The sequence below is a fragment of the Macrobrachium nipponense genome, chromosome 5 (genome assembly GCF_015104395.2).
Source record: "Macrobrachium nipponense isolate FS-2020 chromosome 5, ASM1510439v2, whole genome shotgun sequence".
In the NCBI taxonomy this organism is placed as follows: Eukaryota; Metazoa; Arthropoda; class Malacostraca; order Decapoda; family Palaemonidae; genus Macrobrachium; species Macrobrachium nipponense.
Window position 1 is genome coordinate 59,983,987 of NC_061107.1, and position 18,529 is coordinate 60,002,515.

Consider the following 18,529-nt stretch of genomic DNA (forward strand, 5'->3'; position numbering starts at 1 on the left):
GGTGTGGGTTTATTTCTTTTATTGGTGAATGAAGTGGTTGATATATATGTATGTATGTATATATATATATATATATATATATATACATATATATATATATATATATATATATATATATATATATATATGGTATATATAACACACACACACATATATATATATATATATATATATATATATATATTATATATATATATATATATATATTACGGATACATTTGTTGCCATGTCAACCCATAGGTGCCTTTTCACAGATTATGGGTCAGAATTGATCGGTAAGACGTTAGGATGTCTGGTGGAAATTGTGGGGATCAGAGAATGTCTATTTGTGTTCGGTGCTCGTAGAGTCTCAATAAGGGGTAGCGTTACAACTGGGATAGATTTTTTTTTTTTTTACTGATGTTTTTTGTCATTGCACGAAAATGATGGTTAGTGGTACCGTTGGCATGTCGTTGGTTGAGGCATTGTTTACATGTTTGGTGCGATTTGCGTGCTTTCTATTTGTACCTTCTCTTTGTAATTTTGTGACCGAGTCGTTCATTGCCGTGACCTGTGAGTTGACCTGTGAGTGGCACGTATGTCTCAGTAGTGTTTTTGACTCAGCCACGGGAAGTAATTGAGTCAAGTAATGAACGTTCAGACAACGTAAAGTTGCAATTGAGGGGATAACGAGTTCCTGATGGTTAGTGTTAAGGGTAGGTTGTTTTGTAATTTGGGTCTTTAGATTTTTTTGTTTTGAGTCGCTCTGGTGAAGTAAGGGGTATGTTTTGGGGTTCTTATTGATTTTGAGGGGTAATGCAAATAGCAGAGTTCGAGAGAACATTTTTAGTAGTAATTCGGAGGCTGGTTTAGTTACTTTATTTTCCTGGGTCGTTTTCTTTTCTTTTTTTAGGAAATCTTCATATGTGTCAGCAATGGTGTGTTTAAAACGTAAGGACAGTAGTCCGTAGAGTTTTGAGATTTTTTCGATTTCTATTCTTTTCTCTGCGTAAACACGCTGATTGAGAGAAAAAGGCCTGTTCCTTTTTTATTGGCAGTAAAAGAGCTTATCGTTCTGGTGTTCAACGTGGATTTTGGGGTTTCTTGTTCGTTTCGTGTATTATTTTGGAGATTTTGCGTTTGCCTGGGGTGATTTATGCTCATGGGGTTTAGAGTTCGAGTGATTTTTTTTATTAAGCTTGGGGGAAGATTTTGCATTTTTTTTTTTTCTTCTTTTTTTTTTAGAAGTTTGATGTTTTCTTTACGAGAGTACGGTTGGTTCTTTTGGGTATGCGCTATGGTTTTTTAGATATTGTTTAAGCTAATTTGCGGTTTTATGAGGTTGCTTCTCACAGGTTTTCTTTTCTTCTGAAGCGTTAGAATTCTTTTGATGAGTTTAGTCCTTTGACTTTAGGTAGGAATTTGTTTGGTGGTTATGGGATATTGCTCGAGCTTTATTTTTTGGCACATTATAGTTTTTTTGTATTTGTAGTGTTAGTTGGACTTCAGTCAGTAATTATAGGAGTTTTGAGATAATTGTTTGATTAGTCCTCGACGGATTATAGTTTTCGGAGTATTTTAGTTAAGGGTAATCCTCTTTCATTGGCCTGTAACATGATTGACGAACCACTTGAAAAGCACCCCTCCCTACGTCCGTCCCAATGGGATAAGCCAGCAAACATCCTTCAGCTACCTTAGTCTTGGAGATAGCTACGATTCGTGGTCGTGGGGCAGTCCAGGAGGATTTACAGCGCTTTTTGGACGGTAATTGGCGTCGGAGTCGTCAGTTTTCTTCCACTGGGGAACATTTAGTTTATTGCCGAGGAGCTGTGGGCCACACACACACACACACACAAACACAGGAGCGTCGAGATTCAAGATATGAAGAGATGCGCTCTACAGTGAACTGTTTATTATAGTTACAGCCATGATATCAGCTTTCATTTATGTATGATGGACCTTATGCTGCTAAGGACGTGCAGTTTTTTTTTTTTTTTTTTACTTTGTATAAACTGTGGCTAAATGAGGGCATTCGTGTGGCCGTGGCCGAACATCTGAAATAGTGTTGTGAATATATGAACACCATTGTAAATGTAATTCATTATCTTACATATACATAGTCCATTTCGTTGTCCAATGAAAATGATCAGAAAGTGTGTGTGGCAGATTATTGATTCAGTTGACATTACACTTCGAAACGGTGATGTCGGACGGAAGAAAAATGTCTTCGTTAGTGAGGGCTACTGCTTAAGCCATCTTTAACATTTTTGGAATTGTCATCATTGACTCCCACAGAAACAGAGCGGGGTCCTGAAATGTGGACACATTACTATTTGGATGGCGCGAGGTTGGAGATTCCTGTCTCAAGCCACGCCAAGGGCATTATGGGTCACGAGTGCTTGTTTATGGGTTGAAGTAGCTACACTTCCGAATCTGGTTTTAATTAGATTTCACGGGTGGGGCTATTAACTATCCGTAAATGATTGACGTCACAAACTCTTCCAATGTAATGAAATTGCTACATGTCAGTGCCGTCCTATATGATGGGAGAGAAAAGATAACTGGCACTACTTCCAGGCCGAATCTAGCATAGCCTGTTTTTATTTTACAAGTGATTGTGTTTATGACTGGAATGGGTAAGTCAACTTACATTTGTGCCCAAGTGTATAAATTTTACATATTTGTTTCAGAGATATGACTCATGTTTTATTCCATGGATTGACTAACTATGTTTTTTTATTTATTTACTTTTTATTTATGTGTGATTCCTTTTTTTCTAAGGTGGATCTGACAATCCACATAACGGAGTGGTGTTAATTGTAGGGGAGATACTAAAGACTTTATTTGCATGATGTTTAGTTACTGAAGAGAAAGGGGTGGACGGGTTTCTTTTCGATCCCCAGGGTTATTTTGGTTTCCATTTTGGGTTATACCCTTTTATATTGCTGCATGATTTGAAGTTCTCATTGGGTTATATTTAGAAGCTAAAGTTTCAGAACTTGGCTTATTCAGTTAATCATTTCGTTCTTTGCAAATAAAGCATATTTTATTTACGATGATGGATCTGATTTAACAACCTAGGTAATTATGGTTTGTGAGTTGCGTTGAGAGAGAGAGAGAGAGAGAGAGAGGAGAGAGGAGTAGAGAGAGAGAGAGAGAGAGAGAGAGAGAGGTCGGCTGGGAGAGAAAGACGGGGAGATACTCAGTGCCTCGGCCCGAGTCACGTTACACCTCTTAGTATTAGGGGTTTGCCCCCTTGTAACGTGTGTGTGTGTGTGTGTGTGTGTGTATGTATATATATATATATATATATATATATATATATATATATATATATATATATATATATGTGTGTGTGTGTGTGTGTGTGTGTGTGTAACCCATGAAACACTATGTGAACGTTGCAAATTGTGTTTTATGGGCCTTTTATCTTCATATCATACTGTTGTATGGCAGTAAAAGAGATTTAGACACACACACACACACACACATATATATATATATATATATATATATATATATATATATATATATATATATATATATTATATATATATATATATATATATATAACTCGTCGTTACAAAAATTCAAATAATGTTTTTTACCCAGTGATATTGGTGCATCTAATTTTCATTATCCACGTCGAATCATGCACATTTCTATTTACTAAAATTTCATTCTAGTCTTATTAACTAAAATATTCTAAGAGCTTGGTTATGTAGGAGTGACTTGAGAGAGGGAACGGGTACGGGTAGGAGCAGTAGGGGAATTGTTAGTTGGCAGGGATAACCTTCGAGAAAAATGAGGAAACGTGCCGTATCTGGATGAGGAACACCTTTGAGTTCACATCAGGGCACGAACTCGTACTCGAACAATAGGCACTGTTGGGGCTGGGGCTGGGGCTGGGGTGCGGGGGGAGAGAGAGAGAGAGAGAGAGAGAGAGAGAGAGAGAGAGAGAGAGAGAGATGCGAATAAATGCTAAATAAATAGACTTAAAAATCACGGATTAAAAGTAACTGTATACCGTTTAGACTTTATCATCCTTGGAAAATTTTCCTAATACTAGTGTATGATGGTGATGAACGCCGAGGAGATTCAGTAACTCAGTAAACGTAAGCTGTCTAAAGAATATCAAAAAGATTTTACGCGATGCGAGTGTCCACGCTTGTCAGTTATTGGCCTACGAAAGTATAATACTATGGGTGAACGGAAGACAAACTCATTAGTAACCCTAGCTGGGTTGGTTAATTCAAGGTATATTTGTTGCTTTGTTCCTGTTTATTATTAAACATTTCAACCAGATTTTAATTTGCAATGAGAAACTCATTAGTTATCGTAACTGGGATGGTTAATTTAAAGTGTATTTGTGGATTTATTCCTTTTTATTATTAATATTTCAACCTGATTTTCAATTCCAATGTGGCCCACGTAAAGAAAGACTAGTTCAAATCAGTCCATACTAAAATACCAATTCTAATGAGTTATATGGTCTGATTCAAGATAAAATCAATTCTGGACGTTTCTATAGATAAGGGAACTCTCGTCTTACCTCATCAGCAGAAGAGCCCCCTCTGTTGCTGAAAATCTGAAGGCTAGTGCCTTGTGAGTCCACCTCTGCTTTAAAGGTAATATGCACATGCTGACATATATACATACAGTAACGCGATTGATGCCCAAACACTTGCAATTCTGGTTTTAGGAATTCCAAAAACATTTTGGTTTGGCTGTTGGTGTTGCTGGTCTTGAGAATCCCATGGTATAAACATGTGAAAACACACAAGTTTCAAATAGGTACGTAATGGAGTAAACTTATCAAAATAATAAAATTATTTGAACATTTAAAAAAATATTTATATAATGCTGTTACAGTCAATGAAAATTAAAAAAGCTTGATAAAATACATGTCCTATTACCTTTTCTAATACATCTATCTCTGTTTACTATGTAAAAAAAAAAAAAAACTTGTTACTTGATGGAATACACATAAAATGCAAAATAATCCAAATCCATTCAAAATAAAATGTCATAAAATGAATAAAATCAAATGAATACACTGTACTAATAAAATAAGAAAAGATTATCATAACACAAAATGATTTGATTTACATCACTCTATGTTATTTAGTGCTGAGATGAGGATACCACTACCGTATTATACGTACATTCGAAAGAACCCATAAAATTACCATGCATAGTAATTCCCATTAGGCAATATGTATGTATCATCATGCATGATGATACATACATATTGTTAATGTGTTAAAATTAATTATAAGTATGTCATCGTGTACAGGTATACAAGTTTCTTTTCAAACACAACATTTTTGTTTTAAGTGAAATGAGAAATTTGAATATGAATATTTTCAGGTTTCAGTGCTAAAAACTGATACTTATTATAAGTTATCAGGTACAAAAAAGCATGATACTTCTACATACTCTACATGAAATATATGGGTCTATTCTTTACAGTTTTCATCTTCGATGTTGTATGGGAATTGTTATTATGTTTCTCTTATCCAGGCTAAGATTGTTAGTTAAGGTAAACTCTGTGGCATATACAGGGTGTTTCGAAATTAGAGACAACCCCCACCCTCTCCAGCATAACTAAAATTGATATGGACAAAAACAAAAGTAATTCAGAACAGGTATTTATTCAAGTTTCTCTCTGAGTATTTAATATTTTGTGTGGTCTCCATCTGCCTGTACCACAGCCTGCATTCTAGAGGGGTATGATTTCAGCAAATCACAAAAAAAGTTGAGATCAAACTCCATTTCCCTGAGCACTTTGGTCACCTCTCTTCACAGGTCGTCTAGCCTTGGTATACCATCATAGTTTACTGTGCGCAATTCAACATGATCCTTTAAGATACTACCAATGTTTTCACACATATTAAGGTCAGGGGAGTTACCTGGAAACTCACTTGACAAGAAGAAATCAATACCACTGTTTCGAAGCAGCTCCTGTGTCTGAAGAGCCTAGAAACATAGTGTCTTATCATGCAAAAGTGTGACTTCTTCAACAGATAACATATTTTCAGGATCTTTGAGGAAAGGAAATACCACCAGTAAGCACAGTTTCTCTGAGGTATTCACCATTTCATGACTGTCCTTTCTCTTTGATGATCCACACTAACCATTTGGCTGTGAAATATTCAGGAAATTTCACAAATTGGTGAAAGTGCATGTCATCGCTGATATCATCCAACTTTGCAGCCCAAATGATGTCATTTTTATGATTTGACTTACTGCCTATGTAAATGAAGAATTCATCTGATACGGCAACATGGAGGAAGTCAGCTTCATCCCAATCTTTAAGAAATGAACCACAAAACCATACACAGTCTTCTCTCTGTTGCTGAGTGATGAAATGGCTTGATACCAGATTTTTTCAACTCACGACATACAGCACTATAACTTCTCTTCTTTCCCCTTTTGTTTCTAGTTCAAACGCCAATTTACGTAAAGACTTTTTTGGTCTACCCACTGCCTCAGCTGTGAAGTCTTTTGATTCCTGAGAAAGGACTTCAGGCCTTCCAAGATTCTCACTCTTTTTGCAATGACAGTCATATGGATTTTTGTTCCAGTTTCTTATAACAAAGGACTCATCTCTTTCAATGTATTTAGCTATCCAGGAACGTGAAATGAAGGATGCACCAGCATCCCTGGTCTCTCTGAAGGTTATAGTGTGGATTCAGTCAATCCACCTGATTTCCGCAGAGTCGTTAGCCATGGCTGTATCTAACTCCATCACTCAGTTTGAAAATACAAGAAATGTAAAATGAAAAATAGCTTAATAGAAACTTAAGATAATGAACTTGGAGATAGGCTATAGCAGAAGATAATGAACTTGGAGATAGGCTATAGCAGAAAACTTCATAACTTTCCTTTTGTTCTGTGGAGGGGGTGGGGCTTTTATTTCGAAACACACGGTATGTTAACATCTTTACAGTGAGACAGCCAAGATCTTGCAGGAATATGGTTTTTGATAAAAAGGTACTACTGTCATATAGGATGCCTCCACTTACTGCTATAAATGTCATGAATAGTAAGAAAACAATGAAGGGGCTTTCGAGTATCATTCCACTTCTGAATTTGTAGTTTGAAAGCGAAAAAATATCAAACTCATAACAGTACTTTGTAAAGACGAAACTGTTCTTCCTTTGAAAAAGGTCCTTGGGTACCACAAGGATGCAGGGGAAAAGGGGGAGGTTTCACTTCCAAGTCTGCTATTAGACTATAATGCATATATATGGGCATTGATGAGAGCAATTGTTGGTTCATCTATATAACGTTCCCATGAAATATAAGTGGCAATATCTGAAGCTCTTTGCTTATATCCTGGGTCTGTGTGTTGCTCTCAATCATGGTTTCATGCTATCTAACGACTTTATACTTGATCTAGGCAACTTTTTACAGTGTACAAAGACTTCAATGGGAAAACTCATTGGAATTTGATTGCTCATGATGAGGTCTAGGCAATGCCTCACTCATCAAAGAGAAAACGGTTGGTAGTGCCTGATAATAGTAACAGGTTGGACACTCACAAAACTCATATCCCCATCTATGCTAATGGGAAAACATGTATGAATTACACCATGAAGGGTAACATCATGAGACCTCACATATCCTTCACAGTGTGCAAAGTTCACACGTGCATGAAACCGAACAAAATTTGTTACCTGGAATTCTACATAAACTAGATGTAAGGTGTTAGTCTTAGATATAGGCATAGACATGTATTTTCGTATTCCCCAGGTTACTTTGCCCTCAAATGTACAAATTAGTCTTAATAAGTACACATTTCTGTACAAATTAGTCTTAATAAGTACACATTTCTAGAGTACAATTACGCTATATTATTCTTTATCACTTTTAGTCTTGCAACTGAGGGGGTGTTTGTGTGCAAAAAAAAGCTACCTTAAATTTCTCTTCACAGACTGACAGTAGACACATGGAACGGGCACAAAAAGGTGGGTGGTCATTGCATACCCTGTCAAATCTCCTGTTATAATTGTCAAAGTTGCTAAATATAACAAATAACTTACCCTCCATCCCTCAGCAGAAAAAGATAACATTTTGAGCGCTAGGCACCAAACTTTTCATTCAATAGCTAATATATGCAAGAGTATTCTGATGAAATTATAAGTATAAAGAACGATTGTATGTGAAGTTAATGACTCATGAACTTTAATTCTTCAAGAAATAAAATCACGGGACATAGAATTACAAATAAATAAGTATTAATTTCCTAATTAGTGTAAATTAACAGGGATAGAATTAATAAAGTAATTCTCTGTAGAGAGGAAATAAAATTGCACAAAATATAAGTCTCAGGAGAGACATTGGCAATTTCACACGATATAGCATCTAGGATATAACATTAAAACGGCAATTAAAGCAAAAATATTGTATAAATGAGTCAAACTTTGAAAATATATAGAAATTATAGCAATTTTTGCTCGCTAAAGCTTCTCCTAGTTGCACGGAATGCTGAGTGCCTAGATAGGGCGCTGTACCAATTGTGGCACTTTTATGATAGTAGCTCCGGTCAGAATAACTGACGGGTAGGGCTCTGCCTAAGTGGACCATACAGTAAAAATAAATGCCTAAAGGCGATGATGAGGAGGAAAGGAAACGGATGGAGAGGGTCAGAATTCTCTATAAGAGGGTGGCACTGAGCCAGGCAATAGTGCAGAAAGGCTATTGACTCTAGTAAGGATTCTAAAAACCTTGACGCCCTTTTCCCTTCTTCCTTCAACATCTCTGAGGTCATTTTGATGATGCCGTTGGGGGCCTTAAAAGATTCAAGCCCTTTGAAGATGGCGGAGGGGCATTGGCCCCAGCTGCTGCGACAACCGAGGCCCTGGCACTCATCCCTGTGCCTAATGCTGCATGTGCCTGATGCTGCGTGGCATGGTTCCCCGAGTTCTTCGGCCAAATAGGATTCTCCAGTCATTACTCTGGGACCGGTTAGCTGCTGACAGAGTGGGAGTGGAGGAGGTAATGGTATTCGGAATGGGCTTACCCGTCGGGTTGACCAACTCCGGGGCGGTTTGCGAGGCCGCACCATTGGTGGAGTGTCTGCTATGGTCATGGGTGTCCTGGAGAATTCCTATTGGAATTGGCTCTTCCTCAACTGCTGGCATGGGTAGTGGGGCCAAGCCAGCAAGGGGAGAGCTCAGCAAGGGAGACTTAAGTCTTGCCTTGGCACATGCACTGAGGCCATTCCTGGCTTGGTTAGAGGATTCGAACATGGCTCAAAGTCCATGAGGACGGAGCCTGGCACTGCCTGGCACCTTCAAATGGCACTGGCTGTGCAGAGGTAGTTCTTGGAGGTCTGTTGAACAGGTCTGGAGCTATGTAAGGGCGGGGGCCCCTGATACAGTACACAGGTAGAAGGAGACTTAAAATCTTGTCCTAGCAGGACATCATAACCTCCTGATATATGGGTTGCTACTACCATGGTACATATCTTAGAGCAGTGAGGTCATGTGACTCTCAACCAGACAGTAGGCAAGAACATCTTGACATGGTTGAGGCTCTCTATCGTGATGAATAGGTGCACATCAACCTGAGTTCCATAAGGAATTTTATCCTCTCGAATGATGGATACCTGCACACCAGTGGGCAGGATAGCGACCTCTGGGAGGTACTACAAATACGTGGCCTTGAGCAGGAGGCCCTAGAGCTGAATATTTCATCATTGCCATAGTCATGGCAGAAGCACGAGCTTTCTTGGGGCATCCTACCCAGGTAACAGTGTGCCCATGCACTTTGCATGAGTTGCAGAAACTCTTGTTAAAATCAGGCCTGGGCCTTTTGTTTATGTTCTAATGGCCGTTATTCTTATTATTATGAGGATGGGGAGTTCCATTCTAAGGGGTAACGGCACCTTGCTGAGGAGGAGCCACCTTTGAGAGGCACTACTCCGTGGTGTGCCCTTGTTTACTGCAACGCTCACACGCAGGTTCTTTGGAGAATTATTGGGGTACTGGGTAGACTGAGAGGTGGCAGCAGGAGTGAAAGGGAGAGCACTCTAAAATAATTTTAGGAGCCTTGTCCACCAAGTGGTGGCACGATCAGGGGGAGCATAGTTCGGGAAGTCCTCTAATTGAAAGAGTTCTAAGACCTCCTCAACAGAAGTTGCATTGGAGGTCTTTGTCCACCTATGGAGAACCGGTGTCTTCTTGGTTACCCATTCTGTCCATGTCTGGTTAGCCTCCTTAGGCATGGTCCTCCATTTCTGCCTCCACCGGTATGCGGTAAACTTGTAAGCCCCAAGGATTGCCTCTCAGACGAGGGCGAGTTTTTGCCACTCATTCAGAGGAATTGCCTTGAATGCAGTCCACCCTGTGCCAGCAAGATGCTTGCCAAGGAGGAGGGCCACTTCCTGAGGGGTTAGACTGAGGGGTTGGATCGAGCTAGGTGTCAGGCTCGCTATTGTCCCAAGTGCTAATGAGGGTGCCCATGCTGTGGAGGTGAGAGTATGAAGGAGGGGGCACAGGGAAGGTGGCACTTGGGGGTGCCAGAGTCACTCTGGACTGCCATAGCCAGTTGATGTGCTCTCTCAGCAGCTTCCCTTCTCTCTTGGGTTTCTCTCTCTGCAACTTCCTTTCTCTCATGGGCTTCTCTTTCTTTCTCCTTTTTGGCTTCTTAGAATTCTCTTTCAGCTGCTTCTCTTTTCTCTTGTACTTCTCTTCAGCTGCTTGGAATGCTTGCTCAGCTGCTTCTCTTTTCTCCTGTGCTTCTTTCAGCTGTTTCCCTTCTCTCTTGTGCTTCTCTCAGCTGCTTCTCTTCTCTCTTGTGCTTCTCTCTCCTCTCTTTCGGCTGCCTGTTAGGCTCTCTCTATGGTTTCTTTCATATTATCATTCATGCAATTGATCAGTTTTGCGCCCTCCAGCCCTATGACTTCCAGCTTCGGTGAAGGCCTTGACCTCCTCCAGTGTTTGTTACTAGCCATCTTCTCATCGGTAAAATGCTAGTAGTCTAGCCTGAGCATAACAGGATGGTACAAAAACTGCAAATGTGGAATACTCAACCGTATACCAGGGAAATAACAAGGATCCCTATGACTGGAATATCTGCAAAAGCATACGAAATGACATTTAAAAGCTGAAAATGTCCTCCATGTAGTCCAGAAATCTCATGCATGTGACATGGGATATAACAGTAAAACAAATTGCAAATGCCTCACGCAATTAGCATGAGAAAGGGTAGTCTAATAGACTGTAACAAAATCCACTCCTGTGTGGAAAACTCACGCAGGGGACGTGGACATAATAGTAAATGAATTTTAATTGTGTATTCCAGGTGCGGAAATTCACGCAAATGCTGTTGTAAATCAAGTTAGACCCCAGCAAATAACAGCGCAACTAAGCTGTAACAGTCATGTAGATTAATACTATGTATGGGTGGGAATACTCAATGCCGATACTTAGCAAGATGGCCGTAAAATGTGTAACAGGGAGAAAACTTACTCCGAAGAAAAATCACCATAAAAATCTCTGTAAATTGCAGTTCGGCGGAAGACTGATAATGGATTTAGCAATGAATTTAGTAAATGCAGAAACCTCAACAAGAGTATTGGCTTGTAAATAAATAAAAAAAAGGAATCTTTCCATGAATTCACGGAAAACTCAACTTGAAAAGTCGTGGTTTAGCAAATGAAACCTCAACACGAATACAGTTTTGTAATGGGATCTGTAAATGCTAGTTCAACTGGGTTGTAAATAACAACAAATAAAGGATTTGTTACCACACATTCACGGAAAAATCAGCGTGAAAAGACATGGTCAAAGCAGTTGATAAAATAATGTATACATGGGTTTTTTATTGTCTTAAGGACAAAGACGAAAAGGGGATAAAAAAAGATATTCCTTTGTTACCAACACAAATCTTTGGTCTGCCTTACCCTTTCAACGCTGCTATGCTCAGAATTCGTATTTTACACTAGCATTGTAAGCACTCAGGGAAGATAAAGGACCATAAATAAAAATTCTTTCCCCACTGTGTAATTATAGACTCCACAGAACTCTCGTTATCACAACCTGTATCACTCTACTTTCTCCGCTAAATTAAAGACCTACCAAGTTCTACTCGCAAAATTAAATCCCAAGAGAATTTAGCCTTCACACGGGTCAGCTAGACAGAAGAGGAGGAATGGAGAGGATTCACACCTGGCCTTTATACAAGGCTGTATTAGGGAAATTTAGGGAAAGGGAAAACCATGTGCCCTTTGTGGAAAGCAATAAATACTTGCCCTTGTTATTTCTCACTACACCGAATAAAAGCACTATCTATAAATGGGGCAATTGATAGGACTCGATTAGGCACGTGGCCAGGGATTTTTAATTCTCCTATCCTGTCTAGACCTGCGAGCAAGAGAGAGAGAGAGAGAGAAAGAGTGTGCTCAAGCACATTGAACAGCACTGATTCTTGTTGAAATCCTTACTACGAAATCTCTTTGCAACACAAGATTAGATGATTTACACTTGCAATTCATGAAATATGGCACTTATTTTTGTTTTGTATTTACTCACTAAACACATATATGCTTCATAGCACAGTAAAAAAGAAGCTAAGATTAAATTTCTTTCTAGGCTATTGGCATGCATGTGGTTCTAATATCTTCCTATCGCTATTATTAATGGCAGTCAGATTTTATACACCCCAAACTAGAATACCTAAATAACTAAAAAATAGAATTTACTTTTTTTCTTTTGTGGGGAATTGGGAAAAGTTATTTTTCGCTTGCTTAAAAAATCTAAAAAGGAATCCAGATTCGTTTCTTTTGTGATACCAGTTTAATGATCGCTATGACTGGAAAATGAAAATTAATTTTCACACAAAACTGGGAAAGGTCGCCACTTTGTAAATAACTGCTCGTTCCCTCCTTGAAAATGTATTCTAATACTCTTAAAAATGGCCTTGCCTGGAGGGACGAGAGTTACTACAAACAAAAATCTATGGCAGAAGGCTGATATTACTGAAAAAGGAGGAATTTACATAAACTATGGACTTTTGTTTCAAATAAACTATATTTACATTAAATTATGGGTAGGTCCAGGAATTAATGGGGTGGTTGATTGTCAGTCCACCAGAAACACGTGGCTGGGAAATGAACCAGACAAGGAGATCAGAATTTGCGCAAAACATGCTATTTCAATGCAAGCCTTATTCCAAAGGGTTCCCAATTTCTTGCACAATTAGGCACAGTGTTTGTCTGCAAAGAGATTGCATTCTAGCATCAGTACTAAGGCAAGGAACACGTGGGAAACGTTACATACTACTTGTTCTTAGCATAAAATATTACAACTCACTCAAGGGGCATAAAACTAATGGGAGCTTATACAGAAAGGACCATTATGTTGTTTGAATTACCTAGGGGGTATGTTTGTAGCATCACAAGGGAATTAATCAGAGCATTGAAACAAAATTGGGGGGTGAGAAGCTGAACAAAGAAGGGGGGAAAGTCGTCTTGGAACAATGGAAATGGAATACAGACAAGAAGCAAAAACAATTGACTGACTGCGCTAAATTTATATCTCACCAGTACCTGGAAATCCTGAGTCTGGTAGCAAACAAGGGTGAAGTGGAGTCTGCAGTGCTTGAGAAAGTTCTGAGCTTTTCTGAGCTCCTGGGAACATCTGAGCTTTCTGAGGCAGAGCTGCTGTGGCCCCATTCTTTTAAAATCTCGCCTGGATAGACAACTCACTCATTTAGGGCCACCTGTGGAGAGTAAATCCAGAGCAACCAATAGGAGCAAAGAGGGCTTTAGAGAGAATGGAGGCTTCCAGTTCACAGGGGCAACTTGCACATAGGCAAGGATGAGGTCTTACTTTTCCTTGGTTCTGGCTTAAAATCCTGGACATTTTATATATTTAGTTCATATCCATAGCTTTCATTGTTCATGAGACAATCAATTAAATATCCCTGTACATTTGATTGCAGTTAAGTGCCATTATGGTTATGATACTTAATATCATGTAATTTTTGAAACTCTAAGTTTATATATTTAAGAAGTAAAAACACGCACCTTTCTAATGTAATAACTCCATTACCATACTGCATACTGGCAAACGAAACTGACGTTAAGAACATTGAAAACCAGGAAAAGTAAACTGTTGCATTTTTTAATAAAGTTTTGAAATAAATATTCTGTAACTTGTTGGCAAAATAATTAGATTACCTTAAAGTCATTGATAATCTTGGAAACAGTACAAATCTACAAAATTGTGAAAAAAAACTTTTTTGTTTCCTAGAAACCCAAAAGTATAAAATCACTTCCATTTATTCATTAATGATATACCAGTTTTTCCATCGTTTTCATTTTACAACTATTCCATATTTGGTTGACGCAGAATATTGCTATAGCCAAATGCATCTCATTATAAAGATACAAAATAGACAGTAAATTATGCAACACAATTCGTTTAAGACACTTTTGACCTACCTGGTAGGAATAAATTTCTTTTTCCACAATGAATGTTGCTTATCACGTATACAATGCAACCAAAATAAACTTGTATTTGCTATCTAAATAAGAACATGATCGACCTTTCAATTAACAGAAGCAAAACAAGAAACTGCTCAAGTTCTTATTGATATACTACACATTTAAAGTATGTCATGAACATTCTTGCAAGCATTACCATTCACGGTCTTTTGGCAATGACAGGACCTACATCACAAAACTCCACTTTGTCTACATTTTCATTTTGAAGTGGCCCATTTACGACAGTTACAAAAGTTCATATGGAAGATGACTTTCTGATGTCCATGGAAGTAACATGTTATCATCCTTATAATATTCATACTCTTTAGGATCAATTTGAAAAGGAGTCTCAGAACAGAGAGTATGGACCATGTTCGTTGCAAAAATAACTTCTCAAAATGAGACCCCTTAATAGAGAAGTGGTTGGCGGTAACTTGGTTAAAGAATTTACTCTACTATGATGATAGTACATCATAGACCTAAGTTCACTCATAGATTGACACTGGGAAACTTTTTTAATCACCTGAATGAGATAAAGCACAGCTTTTCTTGATTTGACGTTCCAATTCATCCCCTATACAAATTTTACCAAAATCCGAGAGATACTAAACAGGATTAGCTGCCAGTGATGTTGCTTTATAACACATTTGCTCGTGTAATCACTTCCAGTTAAAAAATGCCCAGTAGGTATTACTTCAGACACATGTCTTTGCCCAGTTTGTGGAATGTGACGCAGACTCACGAGTTCCACATTACATCCATAGTTCTTCAAGACCCAGTTCTTGCAAAACACAGAAATGATGAAGCAATATGACAACATCAGTGTCTGCTGACAAAATAAGTATAATTCAGTAAACCAGTCTTCACTGATCTTACGGCCTGATGAAGTATTAAGGCATTAGCTTCTTCATAATGAAGATTCAGTTGAAGAACAGGTTCTACTTTTACACATATAGTAGCATATTCACCTGGAATAAAGCCTGCTATAGTTTCTTTGCCATTTACAGTTTTTAAAATTCACATTTATCTCTTAATAGAGCAGTATTTGGAGGCATAGGCTATTTTTGTTGGATGGCGAGGGGAGGCAAACTGAGCCTTAAATTTAAACAATTTGTCAGACATATGCACCCTTCACCAATTGGTTCTGACGAAATCCTAAGTAAATCTCAAGAGATGTAACTTACTAAAGGCATTAAAAAACCAAATAGTAAACAATGATTATGAGTGATAGTAAAAAATGGTTTAGTTTAAGTAAATGGTATACCACTAAAATAAAATTAAAAAAATAAGTGAACTGTATCTTTTATTGAGCGAAGTTTCAAAATGTTTCGTCGTTGGAGTCTAGCGTCATTCGAAATGTGAAGAAGGTAAGAGTTGCCAGATAGTGACTTTTGAACTCAACTAAATTAAATCTCGTCGCACGACTCTTTATGACTCTTTCTGAAAAGTAGCATAAGATGAATTTTCTTATGTGATGGTTTCTGGTTTACTTTCCAGCACTGTTGGGGATCCTTAATGACAGTTCACGATCACTTGGGTCGGTTGTGCGCTTAACTTTTCCAGGATGGGAATGTATATGGAATCACAATAAACTAATAAACTTGGTAAAAACAAATTCTATGAAACAAAGAGATAAACATAAAATGCTGAAATATGGGATTGACTTAAAATAATGAAATATGGAAAAAAATTATTCTTTGTTACGTGAAAACCAAAGGGAATAAAAGGGACAAAAATAATAACTTACCAGGTACAGCATGCAGCAAACTGTACTTACATTGTAATATATTGTTATTTTCTTAATTATACCTACGATTTCTATGGGTGCCTGGAAATGGATAACAAAGGTCATAGAAGGAAATGGCAGACGATGTAAAGACACGGTTAACTTTGCTGCAAACCAAGACCTAAAGAATTGAGAGTTGAAATAAATTAACATAATGCAATGAGAAGTCGACACAAGACGATAGCAACAGCAGAAATTTTGTACTGCAAAGGGTAAATCATTATTAAAAGAAATTTTAGTTGCTTACAGGAAACCTACCAGGATGTAGTTCACAATGATTTGTGAGGAAGGCTTGATACCATCCTCACTCAAGAAAATTATTCACCAGAGGATAACGACATGACGGAAGTAGCGACAGCGATAGTGTATGAAAATGAAATAACCGAGGCATCGTGCAGAAATTGATTAAATTAGTGAAGCCGAAGGTGTAGCTAGAAATTTATTAAATCTATCAGAGTTGTGAACGAAGATGAGTGGAATATAGAAAATTAGTGTGTCTGTAAAATGACAATAAAAAAAACTAGTTAAGAGAACAAAATTATGAACCCACGTATTTCATCCATGTTGCAGCATTAAACGCCGGTGAACTAACAAAGCGTATTTTGTTCCCCTTAAGTTTGGGGTTATTTTATTATTACCCTACCTTAAGGTTCACGTTATGCATAAATTAAGAAAAGGGCATAAAAGTTCAGGCTGAAGGTATGGAAAGTAAGTACAAATTGTTGGTATTTGAATATCTTGTACACTACACGTGATTTAATTCCACTTATATATACCTATAACCCATCTTGAACTCGTCAGAGAGGAGAGAGAGGCAATTCTTTCTTTTTCAGATAACAAATTATTATAGTATTTACTGTGAATACGATATGCTTAATGGTGGTTGAACTATATTTTTTGTGTGAAAGATTTGTATTTGAAGAGGACTGTTCTTTAAATAAAGGATTCAATATATAAAGGAGGAAGAGAGATATCTTTTGTCTTCAAGAAACATTTTGAGAATCTTTCCATTCAGAAAATACTCGTTAGAATTTGGAAAATTGCTAATTAAAGGTCCACTGTTCTATGTTCTTTGACGAGGGTAGGGCTATGACGAAGAAATCTGACATGACTAGTAAAAAATCATCTGAATGTAATGTCCCTTTGAGAAATTTCGAGGATAATTATGTAATGAAATTGAATCATACTACGTGGAAATTTTCAAACTTACATCTTTAAAAATCCATATGACATATTCACAATAAAAGTTATAAAAAGTGAAGATTCAGAATTTCAATTTTACTCGCTGATTTGAAAATATTAGCAAATGCTAATATTTTCAAATAAGTAACAGAATGTAACTTATTAAGGATAAAACCTTACAAGAATAAACAGTATTGTTGTATGAACAATGATTTAATTGTAAACTGTCAAATCACAGTATGACAAGAGAAATAATGTCTTATAAAATTATCCTTCATATGACAATTCTACATTTGTGTTGAAGTAAAGCATTAATAATTTCTTTTCTTCTGGTTTCCAAAGAAATTGATTAATTAGACTGCATCTTTAATGAAAATTGGGTAAACTGTTTGTAATTAAAATGGTCTTCCTGGCAGTATATATATATATAATATATATATTATATATATATATTTTATAATAAATATATATATGATATATATATATATATATATATATATATATATATATATTCCGGAAGATGCGTTAGACAAGACTACCAGTTTCCAGTGATGTTATTCCTAGTTCTCAAGATATCAAATTAAGCAATTAAGGTTCATAATAAAATCGTTGGTCATAAATTGCTCAATGATATATGAGCTGATTTCTTAAAAGGGTTTGGAGGAGAGATGGTTCTTCACCTTCAGTGAAATTGGTGAAACTTGATTTAGAAACTGAACTAGGTAATGGTGCAAGCTGATTGAAAACAAAACTAACATTACAGGACTTCACAGATGGTGCAATGAAAAGCACTGGTCATTTGTCTGCTCGAGGACAATTTACTCTACAAGTTTTATTCGAGTTCAAAACTATTTACGCCAAATCCGAATCTGTACTATTTGGTCAGAATCATTCAGTTAATCAATCAAACAGCAAATAATTAATAAATCAATTCTATTCATTAAGCGTTGCTGATTATTTCTCAGCGGTTCTAATAAAGACTTTACCATCATGGTCCTCAATAAAAAAGTTAATTCATCAAGCGTGTCGTGATAATATTATAATTAACTTCAAGCCTCTGAAAAGTAACCACTTCATAGCTTATC

At 37.3% G+C, this 18,529-nt stretch overlaps 1 protein-coding gene across 1 annotated transcript in view; it reads right to left on the minus strand.

The window, feature by feature from the left end:
* The window catches only part of LOC135215364 (metabotropic glutamate receptor-like), a 1,454,460-nt gene that overhangs the window by 783,591 nt on the left and 652,340 nt on the right, over positions 1 to 18,529 (minus strand). The gene's annotated exons all lie outside the window — the stretch shown is intronic.